Genomic DNA, 25,451 nt, shown 5'->3' with positions numbered 1-25,451 from the left:
GAAATATACGAAGACAAATCTTATTTAAGTGTCATTAATTACATATTTACGGCTATATCCTGAGCTTTTGGTTCGTGTACATCTAAAGACTTTAATATCCGCACAAACAATAGAATCGGTGATTAGTGCCTAAATGCGCTATGCCAACACCATGATGCGTTAATTACCTCTTACGTAATTTGGGGCCGGAATAGCCGTTTATTCTCGCCGTTTTTAATCGAGCTTAATGAATTTAGATCTTCCGACGCAGAATTGATGCGCCCGCGCTATATCCACCGTCATACTTCCTGGCTAAATCCAGACGAGTAATTAACGAGCCAGCAATTAACTCAGTCGATGTTTCGATCGAGCCGGTACCGCTGATACATACCGTTCATACACGTATAGGTACGTGCTCGCTTACGCGAGCGTGTACGCGCGTGAACGCAGACTGTAATAAAGTGCAACAACTTTTGCCGGAGTAACATTATCTCTTTGAATAACTTTGAACTTTAGATGAACAGTACAGTAATTTGCATTTAAGCAAGTTTTTCTTACATCTCCTATGAAACTTTCTCCCAGAAATTATCTATTACTTCACTCGTTTTATTAAGGTTTGCAACAAGTTTAATCAGCTTGAATATTAAAATTATTCTATGTAAAAATATATTTTGTAAAATACGTATTTTTATAAAAAGCATCAAGAACATATTGTAAATAGAATTACAGCCAAACAGGCTGCAATTTCTGCAGTTAAATATTATTACAACAAAATTTTAACTAAACTCAAAGCTTAATTGCTATTTAAGTACATTTCATTATTATGAAATTTGGAGAAAATAAAAATGTATGATGGATAAACATCTTTCAACCAAGTTTCTTTAGAGAGAAGTTACAGAGCAGTGCAAAGTTGCGTGGCAGGTACTTCGTACATATCCGCTGAACGCTCGCCGAAGGAACCGGCGCGCGGCGGCGCGGGCGCGGCGACGAGAAACGTGATTTCTCGCGATCTGTGTCCATTGTGCCTGGGATGCCATTGTGAGAGCTTCCAGCTCGTATGAGTCTATCTTCCCAGTGCTTTTTCCGCATAGTACACGCGCCGGTACGCGCACCACATGCGGGATGTTTTTGATTCGACGCTACTCGGCGAGGAAACTGGTTCTGAAGAAAGTATGACAAAAATGCAGCATGGTATTTCACCGCGTGGTTTCGCGAATTTCTACTTTTATATATCCCATACCTCTTGAATTGTGAATTAAGTCCACAATCATTTCGCGTGTTGCAAATCATTTTCGGAATCAATTTTGCACGATGATAAATCCGCAGAGGAGGATAAAATATGAATATTATTCAACAATATTAACACATTTTTATTCGACTAATTTTTATTCTCTCTTATCGTATCAAATTCCGAAACACTGGAGATAATCGTATACAGCGGTACAATCCTATGTATGTATGTGTAAAACATATGTATATGTATTATAGAGATACATATACATGTATAGGAAGGAAATTTTGTTCTTTTGCAAGAAAACGAAAGAGAGAGATAAAAGTGTGAAAGAAACGGAAGTAAGAGTACAGCAGCAGCCGCTAGAGACCGGATATTCCGTCGACCAACCTGTCTGTCTCGGCTTAAAACTTTTATACACTCACAGTGTGCACACTTGTGTAGTTTCTGACGTATTCGAGCAGCTGTAGCGAGTACTTGGCGTGAGAGTAACGTTTCGGTAACGAAACGATCTATGACATTGATGTTTCACCAAGTGCTAACAAAACATGTCTGTCTCATATTTGAAATGTCGAGCTATTATACATACGTAAAATAACAGTTTTAAAATATAATATCCGGATTAATTAATGACATTAACAATAATAATATGTATATATGTTAATACTTGTATAATAATTTTAAAAATTTATTCGCACGCAACTGAGTGACATGCTAGAATAACATTCGAGAACTAACAAAATAATTAACATTGTTAGAAAGTTTCTTGTCACATAAATGTATCAACTAAATAAAGTTAGATATTTTCAATAATATTAACAGTGTGCGTTTTTCCTTTCATATTAATATTGACAGTATTTTTATAGTATTTCATAGTATCTTTTTTTTGTAAATCGCTATTTTATATTTTTAATACAACTGGGAATATTGTTTATCTTCTCGTGATTTTACACGTGGCTTCTTAATAAAGAGCGTTAATGGTAATAACATTAACACATTAAAATTTTCTGAATGAGAAGAAGCTTTTTTATTTACTTTATGCGTTACTCGCGCACATGTACGTATTTAATTTAAAAATGTATATCATATTGTTATGACATTGTATTTTTACTCTTGTATTTTAATATGGTGTATTTTTATCTGACTGAGCCGATGTTCATTAGATGTGTTGTTTTAACGACGTATTTTCAACGTCGCAGCTACGCATTCCACGTACCACGAGTATGACTTTTCAATATGATGTACCGTGGGAAACGCGGTTGCATTGGATTTTATTCTGTTTCACGTTTTCAGCTCGCGTTTCTCTCGATCAATAGTGAAGCTCGTACGCAAAGTTTAAAGGCACAAAAGATTTGTCAGTGCATGATACTAGGCTACAAATTAATCGTATTGCGACGCAACATCGTTTCGGTCCTATTCGAAATATTTTTGTAAAGCGTTTTTTTATTAATTTGTCACCGTGTACTCTGAAATATCTACATCAATCTCGGTAGATATTGAAAACTGCAAAAGATTAACTTCATCATCTTCTTTTTTCATCATAAAAACTAGATGGCAGTTTGTTTGCTCCTGTTGTAAATATTTTTACGACACATAAATTTTTAAAATATTATACATATCTTCATATTAGCAAAATAATTAGAAGCGTATGTTTTAATCCAATTATAGTCTAGTAGTTTTCATTTAAAATTAATACATTTAACTGCGTATGGAAAGTATCACTTTTTGCTATAAGATAGTTCCACATATATATTCGTGACAGATATGCATAAAAAATTGTTGACCGTATACAAATCTAAAATACGCGCAAAAATATTACAACCGAATTGCGTTCTCGAATTGCTATGTAAAATCAAAGGCATTCAATAAGAAGCTATTTTTAACGGATTAAATAAATGAAAAGACAAGTGGGATCCCCAATGTGAATATTCGCGTCGTGAAAATAGTTCATTCGTGGAATGAAGATCATTGACCCCTCTCACAAAAGCCTACTAGAGAAAATCCTGCGTTTGCAAAAATTTCTCTTTCGGAGAACTCCTTCTATCAACTTTGATTGCTTAAATGGATTATCCGAACATAATTTGCGATAATGATATGCACAGATGGATATTAAAGGAATTGAGGAATTTATAACAAAATAATAATAATAATAAAAAATCGTGGTAGTTATGCATAAAATGATTTTTGCTGTTTCATTTTCAGCTCAATATAATTTTCTATTATCCTTCCAGTTATCTGCACGTCATCCAACCTCGGGACGAAGGAAGGAGCACCAAGGGCTGTGAAAATTAAAATTAAATTAGCGGAGGCTGTCTTGGGAGGGTGCGATTCAAATTAATTGCCTCGAAGCCGCGCTAATCGCATTCTTTCAAAAAAAAACATCCCTCAACCATGAAAGGCATAAAACTTTTCCGTCGAACTTGCGACCGTCGCAAAAAAATGTCTTGTCAGTACTTCATTAAAAACTTGCGACAAAATAATAAAGATAATCGAGGAAAGTGACGGCACGAGAAAATGTACGGTACATTGTAACGTTGCGTTACAATGATTATATTGGTGTAAGCGAAGACAACAACAAGGGTAGCGACAATAATGGTGAACGTATCGACGTGCAATGTGTCAAATGTTTAATTAAAAGTTTCGCCGCGATATCAGACGGATAGTATTCTGAATATCACGTGTGAGCGCAGATTCGATCTACTTTGATGTGCAATAATGTATGAAAATGTAGAGTGATATGCCCGGCGGATGTTATTACGCACATCGGGTCAAAGGATCGATATCGTTTATCTGCTAATTACAGATGTTTGACGTTGTCATTCATTGTTTAATGTCCATATTGTTCCGCGAGGCATAATTTACATTTCGCGCGACATAAACTTGCCTCTCGATCAGATGTTATCTCAAATGTTAAACGATATCTCTTATTTCTAAATGAAACGTTTTGTATAATAATCTTGTGAGTAATTTAATATACATATGTATACGAAATTTAACCTCTTCAGTACGACTAAGGTCAACAGCCATAAGAATAGTCTCGGCCATCAAGTAATACTATGCAGCGGACGTGCGTCGTACCGAAGAGATTAATAGTTAAAGCAAGATACAAATTTTACATCGGTTAATATTTACCATAGGAGATTTATTCTTTAATTTTATCTACACTTATGTTATATTGTATATCCGACGATTCGGCAATATGTATTATATTGCTGTTACGAAAGTTATAAAATATCTACGATATCTACGATATCATGATATCATGTAAGAAAGACATAAATTACATAAAATATGTTTGTGTTAATAAAATACGTGAAAATTATCATATATTTATGTGTTATAATTTCGAAACAATAATTACTATAAACAATATTTGTAATACAAAAGAGGACAATGCTACTCTATTACGTTCGCTAGCTACGTTCGTACAAACTTCATGCCAAGAAATATCGATGCTTTGGCTCTTCCAATGAGTTTGGATGAACTCGGAATTTGACAGAATTCCTATATCGGCTTTACGAGGCATCTTGCCGGCTTTCGAGCTCGCGATCGCTGACCTCGCCCGAGAGATTAATTTCCACCGAGCATCTGTGTTATTTCCATCGAGGATTCCGGACCAGTGGCGGATCCAGAGAGTTGTTTTGGGGAGGGGGGCGGTATGACGAAATATGAATATTTAGTTACATATTATTGTCGTTAATGTTATTTTTAATATTTTTTATTATTAAAAAAAAATTGAGTGAACATTATTTAGTCTCGAATAATCTCTGATAATTTTTTTTCTCAATTCATTTAAAATCGACTTTTTCCAATATACAAAATTTGTTTGGAGAACTCGGGGGGGGGGCGGGCGATCGCCCCCTCCGCCCCCTCTTGTATCCGCCACTGTTTCGGACCAAGTTTATCAGAGTCCGTGACGCGGTGTAGATTAACTCCTAGGTAGATGGTGATCAATCTCTAGTTTTGGTCTCTCTAATTGCGTTAGCGCGTTCAAGTGCAATGTGTCTCTCCTCTTACCAACATTTTAATAAATGCATCTCCTGCCATATTACGAGGACTCGTCGTTTCGTTCAAAGCGGAGTACTCACAAACCCTGAGTTTAACGTTCACTGTTAATCGAATTCGAAGACACAGGTAAGCGCAATTACGAGGAAACTTTTCGACAGGCATGAAACTGTACGCAAATTCGATCAAGCCAGACAATCGAACCTTTCGAATTCGCGAAGTGCTCTGATCGACGTAGCGGCGAAAGTTTGCCGATTAGAAGCGCGTTGTGGAGTTAGGAAATCGACGGCGTGATATCGAGACGGCGCGGCGCGGCGCGGCACGTTGATAATAGCCGGAGCCTGATACTCTAGTTGCGCGAGATGTGCGGAGAATTCTGAAGCACTTTGCGAATTATAGAGTCAAAATGCAGTTGGCGTTCTTTGAGATTATTCGAATTCACTAGTCGAATAGTGCGCGTGGCTCGAAAGTTTCGGTGCAGAGAGTGATTGGATCGCTTCGGCATCTCATTCAATTCTCGCATAAGCTCATAAAAGCTACATTTTTATGAACTGTTCGTAAATAAAGAAGTTGACTACGTTGCAGACATAAAAATCTGTATCTCTTGAAAAAACAATAATTAACAATATGAGTTAACTGCAAGTGACATTGTTGAATTAATATTCGATCTATAGTAATACATCAGCTTTAAACACTTTGCATTTAAAAATTTCAGCAGTGCACGCAAATCTTTAATTTTTTGTTTTTAGGCTACACAGCCCAACTTATAAAAGAACATTTGCAATTCTTCGTTTTTACATACCTTATGCTTGGTCCTATGTCGATGATAATGATTGGGCCGAGGATGCTCAATGACGACGTGTTCGGTGGTGGTGGGACCGAGGGTAGGGGTGTAAACACGCGAGGCTCGCGGAGGATGATGATGCCGCGTCGGCTGAGTTGGTTGCGGGGTCGTTGTTCTTTTCGGTGAGGAGCGCTGCTCCTTTTGGGCCTCGTGGCATCGGCAGACCCCGCTAGTATCGCCGCTATTACTGCCACTCCCGCCGCCGCCACCACCACCACCCCCGATGAGGCCACCGCCGCTTAAAGCCGCCGCAGTCAGCTTGCTGGCGTAGTAGTACATTGCGCACATTTATCCGGCGAGAGCTTAACACCACGGCCCGATCGCCACCTCACTGCTGTCATCACTGACGTTAGCGATGACGATCAGTCGTTCGTTTTAACGCGATAGCTGCTCGAAAGATTCCAACTCCGTCGAATGCAAATTACAAGAATGCAAGATCTACGTCGACGTTGAGTGAGTTCATCGGTGTCCCTCCGTTAGCAGCACTAACATTTCTCTCTTCCAACGTAAAGAATTTCTTTACAAAGTTGAATTATCGTTCAATCGCACTAAAATTCTGCGCACTGAAATTCGTAATTACGAACGTGGACGGCAATCGTAAAACGGCAAAGTAATTGGAAACTTGCTCAAATACTTTCTTGATGATACAACTGGTGATACTTTTCTGATGTTTCAATGTTTCAAATAATCTGCAATGTGTTTCTTTTAAAAATTGTCGCTTGAGTTTTATGTAATTATTTATGATACTTCACAGTTATACATAGTTATAGTATTTTACTATTTTAGTAATGAAGTAAAATCACTGAGCACTGTATGCATAAAGTTCATCAATAATTTTCTTAAATATTTGAGTCACATAGATTTCAAAAGGCACAATTGATTTAATATTTTAATATAGTTTAATATATAAATTGTGTTGTCCCTGTCGGAACAGTTCTTTATTCATTTCATCATCGTATATAAACGTGGTAAAATTTGTTTCATAAGAATATAGTAGAAAGATATAATATTTAATATTATATCTGTGTTTGATAGATAATGTAGTAATCGACTAATATTTTTTCGTTTATTTTGCATTAAAAATTAATATCTGGTAATTGTACATGCCAGAAATATATGGAAACCATTAGAATTTTGATCGTGTTGTCTTGGAAAAACATTCTTTATGATACACAGCTTCCAAAGTTTTAAAAGAACTTAAGTAAGAAAGTTTCAGTTGAGATGCAGACAAAGAAAAGTTTGATGGCCTAAGGAGGTGCAATATGATTCTATAGAGATAAGGAAAGATGCTTCTTTTTTTTATTTTTCATTTTCCATGCAGATAAATCCCACTTGGTGACAATGTCGTCCGTTTAAATCTTTCGTCCGTACCTAGTGATATGATATCGTACAGAGGTGCTAGGGATTGTTCAGAAAATTCACGTCGAACAACAACCAGAGCGACAATAAGAGAGTAATGAAATAAAGTGTCGAAGCGAAGGCTTTCGGCTGATATCAAGATAGGAGAAAAAGGATTGTTTATCGCGGATCCACCGTGTGCATTCTGATGTGTCACCTATGTGCCTATACGTGTGCAAGGACTACACGCATGTGTAGGAACACGGCTTCGTCCACTGCTAAAATCCTCGTAAATCTTCCCTTCTATAAAAGTTGAACGAATTGCAGGCGCACGAAGCGACGAGCATTAAAACGTCGCTGAAAATTCAACCGTCCTCGTCCGCTTGGCGTCGCGCGCTTTCTCATGCGTGGGCTTGTGTGTATGCATGCGTATGTGGGCGCGCACGCGCGCGTATGTATATGTATGTGCGTGTATTCACGCGCGAAAACTCAACGAAAACTGTAGCTGGCTAGACATGTTATTGAAAATCGTATGGCAAGAATTCACCGCGACAATAAGCGAAATCACCCAAGCGCTTCACGGCCGTTACTTGATATTATGAAAACAGAAAATAAAAGCATACAAAAAAAAGAGATTCGTTAACAAAGGATTATGCTGCAGAGAATTTTGATGAAGAAACACGGTGCTTTCACTCAAATACTTATTACTAAATGGAGATTTTTTAGAGGAATTTATATATGTATGTAAAGGTAAAAACGTTTTTTTTTTATAAAAATGAATAATAAAATAAAAGTATATAAATGTAAGAAATGATTTCAATTTTATCATAGGTTTTTCTTAGTTAGCTTGTCAATAAAAAATAAATTGCCGATATGACTCAATTTCTTTTCTCAATTAGTTACACGATGCCTGTCATTGATGTTCGTATCAACACAGATTTTAGTAACGCGACTTTAGGACAAAGGGAGAGGAGTGGTGGTTGAGAGGATTCGAGGGTTAGCCAGCCCTCTCAAAGGAGGTTCAAGGGTGCTCTATCGAGTCATCGAGAGGGTTACTATTAATTAGCGTTGAATTAGCATGCCTGCGGGCGTTGAGCCTTGAGCTTGCACGAACAACTCATTGTCAGTCCCGTAATTCCATGCCGCACGTTGGAAAAAATCACGTGAAACATTAAATCTTTATTAAAATCGTATCAATTAAGCGCGAAAATAACTCGTGTAAAAGGGTATCGGCGAAGGCTCATTACCACGCATTATTTTCTCTTGCTAACTGAAGCGCCGAATTCTTAATTACATTATAACCGCCGGTATATGAAAAAATAAACATATGAAATAATTAACACGATACAGACGATTACAGTGCTAGGTGTACATACATATTTTCCTCGATGCCAAGTAATTGCGCGATCGATATCAGTAACAATAACCGCATTAACCATGTTACAAATTCACGCAACGCGCCAGTGCATGAATTATGTCGACATGCAAGCGGATAAATGTCAAAACAAGCTGAAATGACGCACTATCCCGGAGGACTTCCGATATCGCTTATTCGCGCCATGCCACGTTAATCTTACCACGGAGGAGGAGGATAGACGCGAATACGCATGCGAATGTTTTGTCGCTGCTTGTCTCGCGGCCGATTAATGGCGTTGATTAATTAATCGAAGTAGTTCTCCGTGCAGTAATAATTATCCATTCAGTAGCGGTGCGTATTCGCATTTATTAGCCGCGCTTCGACTGTTTACGAACGCCTCGTCGCGGCTACGAGCGGTCGTCAATGCGTACGCGCGCTCGATTTTACTAATTAGCGCAACACGTTGAAATCCCTCCCTGTCGGTAACGAATTATTCGTTACTCACGTACTTGCCGGGAGGGAGGAGGAGGGGGAGAGAAGGGGGAACGAGAAAGGGTAAACCAGTTCCCAAGCACGCGGATTGGGTGGCGTACATCCAGAAATTCGACTGCGAACCCGGAAGCGCGAGCAGTGGCCGCCATTCTGCGTTTCAGGTACGTTCTATCTTGCATGCAACGATATTTGTTATCGCTCTTTAGTTCTTTAATAAATCGATACTACTTGCAGTGATAAATTGTTATTTGTTTTATCGTAGGTCAACGTCATTTCGATACGAAAAACAACTAACGACATGCGACCTAAAAGTTAATAATGTCATAGCGTAATACACGCGTTAATAAATGCTTTCGTAAATGGTATGTATTATCGTTGTAATGCTACTTTGACAAAAGTAGATCCCCTCAACAAGGAAAATTCGAAAATCATATTCTATTTGTATTAAGGCATTATGAAAATACACGATTAATAGCACTAACTTCAAACAGATATCAAAGCTAATTGTTTAGATTGAGACATTGAAATAGAAAAAAAAATTGTTGTAAATGCAAAGTCTCTGCATATCACTGTTATATATAAGATTCTTTTTTAAATATTAATGTCGAAAATTCAAATAATATAAATATATGAACATTATAAAAATATATACAAATTCTCCCATGTAATGTTTTTTCGGTTATTATCGATTAAGTATTTTAAACATTTTTATTGATTAAATTAAATAAATCTACCATTTATTTAATTTAATCGATACAAAATAGATTAAATTATATAAATAAATACTGGATAATCTTAGTGCATTTTCCACAAAATAATTTTTTCGATTCCAATTTTGATCTCAGTTTGTTAATTGATTGAGGTATATTTAATTATCGTGATGTTATCGTGTGGCACATACAAGCGTGCAACTATACATATTGTGAACACTTATGAAATTATTACACGCGGTAAACTTGCTCTGATTGCAAAGTAAATTACTTTTTGATTGACTATGTCCCACCACGAATTCGGCAAATACTATTCAGCTTTCGGTTATTACATCACAACCAATCCACCGATGTCAATAATAGATGCCGTTGACAAACTATTAAACATGATTGAATTATATTCGCAATTGCAAATTTTAGAGTCGACAGAAATAGTAAGAATTTTAAATATATTTTAAATTGCGTTTTAAATTTTGAACACTTTTATTTAAATAAAAGAAAGATATATTTTTCTCTTAAAATAAAAGATACATTATTAATATTTATAATGCCACTGATATTTTTGCGCAAATATAATTTAAAACTTTATTTTATTCAACAGTTCTATTCAAGAAGCAATAATTAAATTATTGTTTGATTGGCAGATAATAGTTAAGTTAGGTAGATAAAGAAGAATTATATATTCAATAATGTAACATATTTTATTATTTTATATATCCAAGATTATATACAATAAAAAAAATCTTTTAACGAGGCATTTTTATACTGTTATGTAATATTATGTATGCTGTATAATATGTTGTATATATATGTATATGTAGGTATATATATATATCCGTCAATTTTTGCGTTACAAAGCTTTTGCATTGCTAATTGCAAGTAAATCTATAAAATTAATTATATATTTATAATATTTATCGATTTTATATTGTAATTATTTTTGCAAAGTATGTCAAGTGGCTATCGTAATATAAATTAGAAGAATACGCTGGATCAATGAACTCCACCATGCAGGCAGAAGATTTCACAGACGTCAGAAAAATTTCTTTGTGAGAGCGAAAAATTCGTTCTTATGAATGGTAAGTTTGCGCGACGACATGAATGAAATAGTACCGAAAATTTTTCATCATAAAGACTGGAAAACTTGATTCCTTCATCGCGACTGTAATAAATCACATAAGAAAATTCAGAGTTTGCAAATTTGAATGAAAACCGCATTAAATTTTTATTACAAAAGCGTTTATAATACAAAATTTATATAATTTAAAAAATGGAGAATTATACATTATTTTCATATTATTAAGTGCGTGAAAGATACCATAGCTATCTTTTTACGCGTTATAATCTTTTTACATTTAAAATTATCTAAAAATTGAAACTTTTATATCGTTTAATAATCATTGATATAATTATGATTTTCGCTATGCAATCGGTCATATCATGATTTCCTTCATTAATTAATTAATTTTATAAGGAATTATTTCGATTCGTGATTAACAAGATGAGGTAGAGATCACTCTACAACGATTATCCACGATAGTGCAAGACACATTAAAGAGGAATCTTGGATGAGAAGGATAATACCGGGGAAACCTGCGACTCGTGCCTCAACGATAAAGGAAAGGGTGCCGAGGATAAACACGGAAGGGTTGTCTCAGTCAATATTGAAGTTTCGTGTCCTGTTCGCGGCTCGGTCGCTTCTATCCCAGGACCTTCCAAGGCATCGCTTTTAGTACTACCACCATTCCGATCGTGAATCATGCCACAAATAACTAGTAAAATTATCGATTTTAGAGATTATATTAGTTCAACAAAGTTATTATGAAATAAAAAAGACACATGAATCGTTATTTCTCCGCTTGATCTTGTTAAAAACTTTGCTTTTTATATCTTTTATTAGAAAATTCTGTAAAAGTTTAATTGTGTGATACGTACAGTTTAAAATATATGATTTAATTTTTTAATTAAAAACAATCGAATATTCGCTATTTTTCCTCTTATAAAATAGAAATCTATCATCTATACAATTCTGACACTTATAAATAATTCTCTTTCTCTTTCTTCCTCTCCCTCTTTTCCTGGTAACTGTAAAACCAGTTGGAGAAAAACAAAGTATCAACTCTCTTTGAAATACTCCATTGTGAGCTAAGTGTCTCAATTCTACACCATTTAATCTTTACGAGGTCGTAAAAGCGTTTATTGTTCAAGATGAACGTTCCTTCCATCTTTGCAAACATTTTTATCATACTTTCAATCATTTTTGACGTAGACAACGACATTAGAAATACTATGATTGCGTTCTGTGTCCACACTTTTGGCGCTTACAGTGCTCACGAAATCATTTCATCCGTATTGTTTATCAAATGTTTAACAAGGACAATGCTCACAGTGCATGAGCGTTAAAACAGAACACAATCTATGTTTAACCCGGAAGAGAAACAAATCTTTTTTTACCGATCATGATAATGTTTACTATATAATACGGATATTCTATATTTTAATGAATCAAATTTAAATGTTTTATTATATATATTAAATAAAACACTGTTTATTGGCAAATCTTTAGATTTTCAAAAATACCGTCAGTATTAATTTCTTTCCGTTGCGATCTTGCATTTAATGACACAATGTAATTTTTAATATCACTATGTGTGATAACAAACGCGAAATCCGCGAACAGTTGCCTCCTCTCGTTCGTCCATTAATCCCTTTCCAGGAGCGTATCACATGTCGGAAATGCAATCGTGCGAGGTATTCATGTCGAAAGGGACATTAAAATCATATTCATCGTGATTGAACCGCGATGTATACGTCGTATACGAGTGAGGAAAGCATGATTCGATATGATGCTCTCAGCAGATAAATCCTATCATTTGTCTCTTTATACGATTTAACGATTATTTAATTAAATTTTTATACAATTTTATTTCTTCAACATGTCCAATATTTCTTCTTTATTCAAGACATCTACGTATAGAAGTATTAATATAATCTAGACATCTAACTTTATTTAAAAATTATCATCGGAGAATAAACATTTTTGCAATAAATTTTTGCCAGAAGATACACGAAATTTTCAGATTACAACGATTTAAATCTCCATAAATTTCAACTACTTTGCATATTCGAATTCTGCAAACGAAGGTCAAGTGTCAGTCGTAGTCGCTTACTATCTGAAACAGCCAAAGTTCGCTTTGAGTAGTTTCACCGTTGAATAGGGATATATAGACTGCTCTAATCTTGAGAATCTCCTCGCCAATAATTCCGAGAATTTCACGAATTCTCATTTAACCGAATTCGCTCTTTGCAGTAACTTTGCCAAGTCAGTTTATAATCTTGTTAAGGCATTACATTACATAATGCCAATTTTCACAAATATATTGTACCTACATATATGCAGCAGCAGCATAAATAAATTTATGAAAGCCGTAATGGAGTTGCAAAAAAAAATCTATTTATTTTGTTAACCGATTGGAAACATTGGCTGGCATAGTTTTCGATATACCGGATTTACTGAAAGCTTTATCTTTTTTTTGTATTTACGAGTCGACATGATTAAAGTTTTCCTCCGTGTTGAGTTTCACGAGACTGCAGACCAGATCGATAAAAAGAAAATTGGTCTATACAAAGATTCGTATTTCAATTTTCTCTTGATAATTGCGAAGCCATAAAGATATAATGTAGTGGCGACGGACGAAATGAGATCTTAAATTTATTATTACAACGTCTTGGCGTTTTCCATGATAACGTTATAGATTAATTAAATGCGCGCTTTGTCAAAATGTTTGGACGATTATCATTGCTCGAATTGCTGTTATATTTTAATAAATATTATTTAGTGTCATTAAGATTTACTACATCGAATGCAAAATAGTATAAATATTGTAAAGTATGAAAATATAACGCGTGTAACAAATAAATAAAAAACTGCTGAATGTTATATGATCTTTTCAAATGTGAATCAATGCAAGCCATCAAGAAGAAGCAGGACTCCGTTCAACATAGAAAATCAACGACTCCATAATATCGGGCAGACGATCGATATTCCTGTTGGAATATTGACGGCTGGGATATTTGGGCATCGAAAAGCATCCTTAGAATAGAGACGCGCTGGCGCAGTTGGTGGAGCGATTAAACGGAATTTCGATGAACGACGACCAATGGCCAGAATCATCCTCTTGTAGCGTTCTCTCTCTCTCTCTCTCTCTCTCGCCTCTTCTCTTGCTCTTCCTCTTTTTCCTCTTACTAACCGCGTTCATGCATATGGCGTCTGATCGTCTGGTGAATGCTTTCGTCCTCCATAGGCATACCGAAAGCCTCGACGGGTTACATCACCGTGGATGAAAAAGATAGAGCAGTATACATATATCATGCGTAAGTTATCATTGTATCCTATAAATGTATGAGGTTATGTCTATATACTTAAGTGAAAAACGTTAGAGTTTTGCGAATTGCAAATCTTTGCAAATCTTGCAAATCTTTGCTGATCCATGTAAAAGTTGCAAATATTACAGAAAAATATTCTGACTCTTTAAATATGCACATACTTAAAACAAAATTTAAGACCTTATCTAGAGACATTGTTGTCTCTATTATTATAAAAAATAATAAAAATTCTAAAAGATTTAGTTTCAAGGTATAAATTGCTAATATTGATTAAAGAGATAATTGCAATATATGTATATAATAGATAGTGACAATATTCAACATATCTAAATGGTCTATACTATGTAATGTATACAAGTGGCTGAATAATGACTTGATTTCGTAATTTATCCGATCATACAATCAAAAAGCCATTTATAGCTATCCACTTCTTCATTATCATATAGCTTGATATATAGAATTTCAATTATCTAATAATTTAATAAACGTTTAAATCAATTATCCACTTGACAATGAATAGTAAAACTTTATACAACCGATAATTCAATCGCGCAAGTCACCGTGATCTTTGAGCTTTTGAAAAACATGCCACTTTGTGTGTGTGTGTGTGTGTGTGTGTGTGTGTGTGTGTGTGTGTGTGTGTTGTTGTGTGTGTAGTGTGTGTGTGTGTGTGTGTGTGTGTTTGCGCGCTCCTATATGCGTGCACGCACATCGTAGGGTTTGAGGGAGAGAACGAAGTGGAGAATTCTGGATCTGTAGGATAGGTATAATTCTGTCGGTTGTCCCGGACTGACATAACTAACATTGCTCCCGACGACTGTACGTAGCATGGCTATGGACGCTTTGCGTTGGGAAAGCCATTAGCGTCCAAAGCAGTCCACCAACCGCATTCCCTGCTCCCTTTCGTGCTCTCTGCCTCCTATGTCTATCCTCGAGCAACGACGACGGCCGGCACCTTTGCATAACGAATACCGATGGTGCTCTTTCATGCGTTATTCCAGCATCTTAAAGTATGATATTTAAATATTTTGTGTACTTTCAATTTCCTGTTAGATTAAATGTAAAATTGTAATTTGTTTCAGATCTTTCATATTTTTCGGATCTTTTAATATTTTAAAAGAATTGATGAGAATTTGGATAGAATTAATAAGATGATAGAATAGATAAGTTAAATTAATATAAATTCAAAATCACAGAGATTTATAATAAAATTTATATGATAAAATGCAAACTTAATTAAGTAGATAAAAAATATATATATAGATACAATATTTCTTTTATTTAAATAAACAAAAATAACAAGTTGAAAACATTACTACTTTCTCTATTTGGTTGTGTTGATTTATCTCTTTTAAGAAATTTCCAATTTTGAAAAATTTTAATTTTCTCCCAAAATTCTATAAATACAAATCAAATGAGTTTATTATTAACTTATTTAATCTAATAAAATTCAATCTCTACAATATCACTTATATTGAATGTTAAGCGAATCACATTAATTCGAAACTCAACGCGCGCTAATATAACGACCTTACTACAGCTTATCTGGGAATTAAATCGATCCCAAGTTCATAGTTTCCGAAGATATGGCTATGATACCCACGCCGCGAGTGGAAAGATTACAATTTCGAACATGGAGTTTCTCGCTCATGGAAAGGAAACACAACGGTGGCTGGTGGTTTACCCGTTCATCCGTTTCCGGATAGTAGAGTGCAGGTTACAGAGATCGAAACGCTACTTCCACCCATCCCCAATAGACGTCATTGCACACTCTGGTATATTGTTGTCCAATACAGCCAGGCAGCCCTCCCTCATTCTGCACCTCTTGCATTTTGCAACGTCCGCACGCTCGCAGCACTTCACTGCGATGCGATTTTGTTATGTTATTTACACTGAGCCGGAAACAACGGCTTTATGAATCCGTTCATTCAGGAAAGTTCTTGGTTATTTAAAATATTGCAAAAACTTTTGAGAGAGAAATGTATCGGTAATGTTATAATCGGTAATTGACTCCCCGTTTGCCGAATGATACCTATAGATAGACTACGTACGGCCGCGCCGGTGCACTAGCTTTGGAGTAACAGTTGGAGCTGCGTCAGCGGCCGGTCCGTCGACCGTCGACGTCTCCTCAGCATACCTGGATTTACTGAGTGGCTGCCATGACTCAATCAAATCCATTCCCAGTTTATTCAATTACGAGACGAGAGTGCATCGATAACTGATATTTTCGCGTGGCTTAGTGTGCGTATGTGTATGGTTTGTATACGTCTATACGGATTTGTAGAAATTTCAGAAGTAAATATCGTGTTGGCAAATAAAAATAAATTTCATTATTATCATTGTTGCAGAGCTGAGTGACCAATTGTTATAGAAACTATTATTTCTTTAGGTAGATTTCTTCAGGACCGGAGATTGACGATAAAATCTCAATGAGTAGAGATTTCGATGTTGTAAATATGAAAATTATTTATTCACGATAATAGCAATGTAATAATTGATGTATATTAACATACATGTTTCAACATATATGTTGCATTGAAAATCAGATCTACTGAAACCAGGCCGACTTTAATTCCTGATCATGATTTAGGGTCTTTTACATGGAAAATGTTCTTTTCAATAAATTTCGTGTAATATTCGATACAGTAACGATTGCATGACCGACTGTGCAGATTCAAAATGAAAGTAATCAAAGTAGAGATATCGGTTGGCTGTTGAAATAGAGTGATGGAAGAGATTTCTTCCGCGTACGCAGCTGTATGGACGAATTAAATTGTCGATTTTTAATATTCTACGCCTCAAAATTCGTAACACAATTTCCACTCTTTGTTTTCACGCACTACCGCGCGATATGATACAGAACGGATAGTTATAAAGACTAAATTAAGCGAATATATGATTCCGCGATTTTTCTAATTTCAGCGTGTGCTTTCGCATGAAATACATTGATAGAGCGTAATGTCATTGTTTGACTTCACGTTGAATGGCCAGACAGGAAATACCGGATATACACGAGTACAATTTCGCAGTTTTGAACAATTGTTCCTCTTCTACTGTAATGCTTCCACAAACTACATCGTGAAATGATTATATTGTCGAAATTTTTCATGCACAGAACATTTAGCTTGAAAATTAAGAGAGTGCGTATTTATCCAAAGCACCAACCGCGACAAGTCGAAAATTTCTTTCGCATGCGACATGCTTTCGATACTTAAACAGGACAAATAGATTCGGTAAAGTAATAAATAATGCAAAATCGAGATTAATATCGTATCGCGTCACGTACAAGGCAAAGTTTAGACAAACTTTCGCGCGCGCGCACACACATACATAGTCGGCCATATCCGCAAATGTCGACAGATGGCGACGATCTGTGCGCCTATGTCGTTCCTTTCGTAATATATTCCATCCTTTAGCCTGTTGGACCGCATGTTGTTATAAAACACAGCGGCGACGGCTGCGTTTATCGTGAATTTTAGTTACGAGTCTGTCAAGTTTTCACCGTCCCTCCTCATATCATAATATGCATGTGGGGAACCGTGTGAACTACTTGAGTTTATGATGTATGCAGAATATCTCAACACTTGCGCAATTTCCTAGCAAATATAAATGGTGAAATCAATGCTAAGTATAATATATGTCGTTTGACAATGTCATCTCAATATTAAGAGATTATTGATAGTTATGAAGACATTTAACACAGAAAATTAAAAAATTTTTGATAAATAAAAATTTAAGAAAATTTCATATTACATTAATTCCTAATTCAATTCTGTACGGTCTTACAACCTACCAACGATAAATACAAGCTGCTTTTAAAATTGTGTAGTCATTGGCATGATTTTATGTTTCCGTGGAAACCCGATAATATTCTTTCATACAATTTGAAAAATTCGCGAGAAACCTGTGATAGCACGAAAGAAATCGATCCAGGAATAGAGATAACCGTAGAATTTTCTTTAGTGGTAGCGTATTATGTTTTCGAGTTTCCAGCATTAAACTTCAAAGACTTCTTGCCCAGTTTCTACTCCAAGTTGGCGCAATATCGTTCCTTGCCCCGGGGAAAATAAATTTTCAGACATCCGTAGGTCGACGTGGAAATTTCGTTGCGAGGAAAGATGGACACACTCACCTGATTGCATATTGATACAGGAAAGTGTTAACTGTAATTACAACCTACATATATGACACACTTTGTAACGATAAATATTTTTTCCAAAATGATACTTTTTTGACTAATATCACTGAAATATCGTTGATTAATTCAACACTACCCAAATAATTGATTATCGTTTGCATTAAAAATTTACTATACCGATCCCTATATTTATTTACACGAGCTTTTAATATAATGGAATAGATTAAAACAGATATCTACGATTCCACATCATTCATAGCTACAAGTACTCATAAAATCATGTCATGATGGATGTTTCAAGTTTATGAACGTATCTCATTTTTATCCAATGGCATTTTATATAGTTGAGTTTTTGCACTGCCATAAATTATTCGGTTCTGTTTGTAGGTATGTAACACAATCGGCGTGGCATAAAATTCGCTAAAAAAGATAATAAAGCGATTTTTTTTGCGTTAAATGCTACAACATATTGTTAGTTCTATTATTGCATTACAACATATTGATAGTTCTATTATTGCATTGCTAACTAAAAATACGTAGAGACGTAATATTTGAATTCGCACTAATTGTCAATTAATTATTGCTCGGATTCAACTTTGAACATTGTACAGTCGAAGATAATTCATTCTCATTCTAACAAATGTGCGTATATCGGTACAATGTACATAAACTACTATTCTTCGTAAACAGTGAAATTCTGTTATAATGGCATCACTGAAAATGTCGCTAAAATTTTCATTAATACGCGCGGCATATGAATATATATTACATGTTTAACATAATATTCAAAATTTAATATGAGAAATACGTATCACATACTCATAATCACATCTCACAATATATAAATTTTTAATATAATATTTAAAAACTTAGCGGAATAATTCTTTTGTACTGTGGTGAGATTTCGATTTTCTTTAACTATATGCAATATTTATTTTTCGTATGTGCAAGAAGACGTAGCAAAAGATTTCCATTCGTACAGACTTGTTGCTTATATATCAGTCAGCTTCCGAAGAATCTGGAGCCAATCCAAGATACGTAGGCAGTTGTTCATACATGTGTTTGCTATGGGACTTACGAAATGTGTACTAGTGTGTACCAGTAATACAGCCAAAATCGTATAAAAATAGGTGCATGTACATCAATATTGCGAATACAAGTAAAAAAAAATCTATATATATATTGCACATTTATCCAATTGTTTTATATATTTCTATATAATAATAGAATACTAGAATTCTATGTAATAATAGAATAGAATTTTTATGTAACAATAGAAATATATAAAACAATTGGATAAATGTGCAAAATATTTAGTAAAAATATTGTACGTTCAAAGAGCGTTTTAATATGAAATTGCCATAGCAGAAGAATCGTATCGATTAACTATAACGTAAAGCGGATTATTATCCAGCGCTATTAATTCAATATAAATGCAATTTTCTATATATCATTATCTCCCTCGCGTGCGCGTCATTAGTTTCTACATATTATTAATCATAATTGTAAATAAATATGGCTCAAACTACCTGTAAAATCAGCCTGTAAGCATGATATATCAATTACAAAATATTCTTTGTATATTTCTCTCACAGGATTTTTATTAATTGAATTTTGTCTGACGCGTGCTGTGATTTATTATCGTTCAAGTAATTTATAAATGACGATATTTTTTTTTAGTTCTCTTTAGTAATGTAGCAATATGTAAATCGCCGTTTATCTGAAAACTGTATCGCGTATTTAGCAAATTAATTAAATTTAAAAAATTATAAAATTTCTGCAGTATCGTAGCAATTATGCAATCATCCATAATCCCCATAAGTCGATAATACCTTTGCCAATGTAAAAGCTCCGCCTGTTCGATTTTGGATATCCACAGAGCTTCTACCTTCTAAACGATAACACACGCGCTATTACTCGTGTGCGTACGCAAACACAGTTTGTATTTATCGATATGTAGCAAGAGTACCTAGGAATCGCATACATCAATATAATGCCGTTATATAATTCGCTTCGATCCACCATTTCAATATTTGATTTAACTGATTACACGAGATGTTTGGGAAGATTGGAAATTTATCGCGGCTCGGGCAGAATGCAATGTTATTTTGCACGATTGAATTTTTTCTGTAGCATTTGCAAAAATAATATATTCTGTGTTATGGACGTGAAATAATTTATTAAAAACATTTTCTTTTAGTTTTACCGTTAATATTTGTTAATTAAGACGTATGATATGAACATGCATGTGACGTACACATTTAATGAAAAATACGTAAATACAGAATTATACATGACTATAATTTTCAACCCAATACATTTCCTTCTACATTTTCTCCTAAATGAATGAAATATAGAATGGTGTTTGGCTTATTTCGTTCCGTTATGACTATTATGTAAAAATTATTCATTCACTTGTAGAAAATATTCAAAATTATATAACAAAAAAATTCGCACTATGATGAACTATATATTACAAACAAGAGAAGTTAAGATTTGTCAACGTCTACCGCATAACACATTATTTCGAGTGTAGAGTGTTCACATTCGAATCAGTTTTCAAGAAATCGTTTTACAATTGTGTAGAAATTGCGACTGCACTAGTTATTATACTTTACCGATTTTAAGATTTATATAAGTTGGCAATTATTTTGAAAGGTCGTGGAGGTAGAGTATATCGACTATCGCCAATTCGATGTCGATTTTGCTGAATGGGCCGCCGTTGCAAAACGACGCGGGCAGTCGGTTTGTTGCCCCTGCAGACTGTGCTTTGCGGTTTATGCTGTCAAAGCCTTTCCCTGCAGAGAGAGCGTGCACTGTCACTATGCAGCCTCGTTTGCAGTGGTTTGATATCGTGTCGCGTCAGCCGTACCGGCTCTTTAACCGTAAAGCAAGTAGGTAGAGCTTATCTGGTGCGTCTTGGAATTACGACGGTGAGTCGCAACGAGGACAGGGAAGGTACCCATCGAGATAATTATCCACCTTAAAGTATGTTTTCATCGTGAGATGGGATTTTGAAGATGCACTCTCTCAAACGAGCGCGGGCGCGCGTCTTTGTACGGAGCGCTTCTCGTCTCGACATTAACCGAATTACGAGCAGAAAGAAAGGGCTGCGCTTCGACGCAATTGTCTGCCTTAATGGACATTTCAATTCAAGCGGAAGATTGGCGTCTGCATTGCACCATCGAGAAACACTGTAAAGTTATACGCTATATACGTAACCGTGTGTGCGTATCATGCAAATCACATGTTTCTTTTTTATTATTTTTTCAAATGTTCTCTTCTGCGATGGTAATTGCGCGTTGGCCGTAAACGACTCGCAGATACGCGACCGCGTGAAGAAACTCATCGGCGCTAACGCGCGCGCGTCCTTTGCATCATAAATGTACACGTACATTTACGACGTTGCGCGGGCGCGCGAAAGCGGCCTTTAATAAAAAGATTAATATCGTAGAATAAGAGTAAAACGCTGTCCGTGACGTGATAAAGTGCCACGCGGCTAAACAGGAAAATAGTAAAAACCGAGCGAACAGTGCACAGTGCAGCGCGGTGGGGCCCGGCTGGCTTTATCGAATCACGCCGCGCGTTTACGCGCGCGTAGTTACGAGGGGCGGCCGCATTATTTGTACCTTATCGTACGCATTACCTGCGCACGCATCTCGAATACATCGCCCGAGAGATTATAAAACTACAGGTCGCGCAGACCTGTTCGGAACAGCCCGCTGCGCGCTGTATTTTTAATTAAAGTCACCGAAGCTGTGCCTTAACGATCGATTCGTGTCGTAAATGTTGCCGTGCGGTACACGCACCTCGCCGCGTATTTCATGTTAATGTTATATACCCCGACCCTCATGCGCCTTCGCTAAAAGTCGCTCGATAGTGACTTTACAACAAAGCTAGTAATCTTCGCGTTAATAACGTGCGCATTCTTTGCACGTGAACCGTCGCGGTCGTATTCGTCGCATTTTATTACTACGATAATGGTACTTAAAAAATTCCATTTCGCGCAACAAGAATGGTTTTTCTGGCGGCAAAAGTAGTTTCTCATACAATAACTAATAATGAACAGCGCATGCTAAATTAATAATACGCATGCTAAACGCTTTAACAAAAATGAGAATAAATTTATGTTAAGAAAATCATATATAATTAAATTAATAACAAAGATGTAAATGGCATTGTCACGTATATATGTCCTATTTGTGGTAAAGCGTTTTTATCAAATATTAATTGTTTTTCTCACATTATTTTAACGTGTTACATATCGCATTGGAAAGTGCTAAATGGAAACAAACTGGCCGAAGCAGTAAATAATGCTGTCGATAACGGGTGCTCGATAATACGTGGCTATGAACGAAACGCTTCACTTCCGGGAAGATTAAATAAGAGTAAAATATGATAACGCCCTGCACATTCCGCCGATTTCAATCAGAAAAAATTTTTAACGCAACATGAATTGCAGGAGCAAAAATTGAGAAGTAAAAAATCTGAAACATTTCTGAAATCTAACTTGTAATATGCTTTAACAATGATGGCAGATATTAAATATTACCAAAGATATAGCATAACATGGCATATCGAATATTGAGCTACGCATTATAATTGTTAATGCTGTATCAATATATACAAAATAATTAATGATTTTTGTCATGAATGTATAGATTGATTTCAACAAAGACTATGTAGCTTAAACGTAAGAAAAATTCTGTGTTATATTATTTCAGTACATACATTCAATACATAGTTAGGTACATTATTATATTTATCTTATGTCCATTTGAATAAAACTTCAAATATACCTCAAATTTATGCATATGCAAAAAATATTATATACATATTTTTTATAAGTCAATTTATAAGTATAAGTAACTTTGAAAGAATTATAATTATATCTTGTTTTCTTCCCTTCCCCCCTTTCTCTCTCTCTTTCTCTTAATTTCTATTTTAAATATTTATTATTGAGAACATGCCTCTCTTCATTTATGCAAAAAATAAATTTAAACAGTTATATTATTTGTAATGATAAGAACACGTACAAATTATCCTTCTATAATAAACTAATATTATTTTTTAATAATATTCTTGTAAATTTGTAACATGACAAAAAATTTAATCCGATGCTTTACTCAAAGAAAGCAAAATTTTCAGTCTTTTAAATAAGAAAATTTTATAGATACATTGATACGTAACTCAAATAAAATGCAGGGATATCGTTAATCATTGAGAGAACCTGTAAAGTTGCCTGTATAAATCTATTTCCTCCGTTGAGTTTCGAAGTCAAGTCAGATACCTTAGCATGTAGGTGTCTCCTGGGATCTGCCGAAGCGAGGGTCACATCTGGGGTTGCAAGGTGGTTACGTCGCAAGTACGAATGGCTATATGTTAATGCTAATTTATTCAAAATGCCGAGCCGATCCGCGGTGAACGTTAAACGAGCTCGTAAAACAGGCTCGCCCTTACATGCGTATATTATATGGCGTTACGACACACACGTCAAATCCTCTCAATTCCGAGTTAGAGGGATGCAAATTTCTGATGGCACTACGCGGAATCGGTCCCGTAAGTCAAAGACAAATTGTTATGCGACGTGACAGTTAACACCCTCGCGGCGCTTCACTGAGCAGATTTTTTCCACTCTCTCGTTTCACAAAGATACAATTTTCATTTTGCATCGCATATAGTTGGAGAGGTTTATTTTCACGCCTCTCGTGCAGGATGAAGCAAAAAACGATTCCATTTTCATTTTTATGCAGAAAGCCTATAGCTCAAATGTCGATCGATTTACAATATATATTTAGCTTTCTCTCTATCTATTTAATTATTTCTTTCTTCTCTCCGAGGCTGTATTTTCTCATCCTGTTATTTTGCGCCAACATAATTTTACATTTTACATATTTGAGAAATGTGCTAACGAAAGCAGCACTTCGATAAAAATTTTAATTTAAAATTCCGAGAATATTAAAAAAAAATAATAATAAAACAAAATTTTTATAAACTAGATAAATATCAGAATAAGTAAGTAAAATATTAGTATTAGATTATTATTCTTTGCATTGTAAGTAAAGAAAAAAATATTATCAAGAGAAAAGGTTCTTAGTTAATTTTTAATTCCTCAATTATTATTTTGAATTAAATGTCAATTAAAGATTCACAGAAGACATATCAATGTAGCATTTTATCTTTATGAATAATATGAAATTTTGGCGTGCAATTAAGACGCTATCCGGATGTTATTGATCAAAGCACATCGCTTTCGGAGGTCAATCGATATTCGATAAAGCTGACAATCAGAGTCACCAACTGCCGCTGCGGTACGGTGTTAAAATGGAATCTGTTAAGAAGGGAGTAACAAAGAGACGCACGGAGAGCGCGGTGTGAACGGGATAAAAATTTAACATGAGAATAATGAGAGAGAGAAACAAGATCCAAGACAAGTAAAAGCAACTCGTCGTTTGAACTGCACGTTATATTTCTTGAAACAAGGAAGGAAGGATTCATTGGAATGAGAACTGATGGGGTTGAAGTGACAGTAGCTGCTGATGATAGGGTGAGAAAAAGGAAAGGGGGCAGAAGGAGGAAGAAAGGCGAAAAGAGGGAGGAGGGAGGGAGAGGGGGAGAGAGAGAGAGAGAGAGAGAGAGAGGAGTTTGTTCTTCAACGGCTGTCGGCTGCATTTCAAGCAGGACTAACTCCTTGCCTCTCGGGGTCTCTTGTTGGAGTATTAAGTCGATGGCAGCCTCGCCATCGCGCGACTTTTCCTTTCTCGTCCTCTCTCTTTTCTCTCTTTCCATCATTTTTTCCCTCCACTCCCTGATTCTTTTACGTTGTAAGCACAAACTTTCTTCTACTTTGCCCCCCTTCCCCCCACACATACGCAATATAACAATACAAATTTGTATCGTTATTGTTATCTATCACATATCAAGTATCGTGTAACTCTCAGCTTTGTTGAAATGCTAAAGTTAATAAACGG

General features: G+C 35.4%; 1 protein-coding gene and 1 long non-coding RNA gene across 4 annotated transcripts in view; one reads left to right on the top strand and one right to left on the bottom strand.

Moving 5' to 3' along the window:
* The window catches only part of LOC105451989, a 282,408-nt gene that overhangs the window by 76,022 nt on the left and 180,935 nt on the right, over window positions 1-25,451 (bottom strand). The window lies entirely within an intron of this gene.
* Window positions 16,189-18,100, top strand: LOC105451984. Of its 2 annotated transcripts, XR_974654.1 has the most exons (3): window positions 16,189-16,598; window positions 16,691-17,099; window positions 17,265-18,100. It is a non-coding gene; the product is annotated as an uncharacterized LOC105451984 (long non-coding RNA). The 2 variants fall into 2 exon arrangements; XR_974653.1 differs by lacking the exon at window positions 17,265-18,100 and having other exon boundaries at window positions 16,691-17,131.

The sequence above is a fragment of the Wasmannia auropunctata genome, unplaced genomic scaffold, assembly GCF_000956235.1.
Source record: "Wasmannia auropunctata unplaced genomic scaffold, wasmannia.A_1.0 LD336039.1, whole genome shotgun sequence".
Classification (NCBI taxonomy): Eukaryota; Metazoa; Arthropoda; class Insecta; order Hymenoptera; family Formicidae; genus Wasmannia; species Wasmannia auropunctata.
The sequence above is the reverse complement of the archived record's forward strand: the minus strand, read 5'-3'. Positions and strand labels throughout refer to the sequence as shown.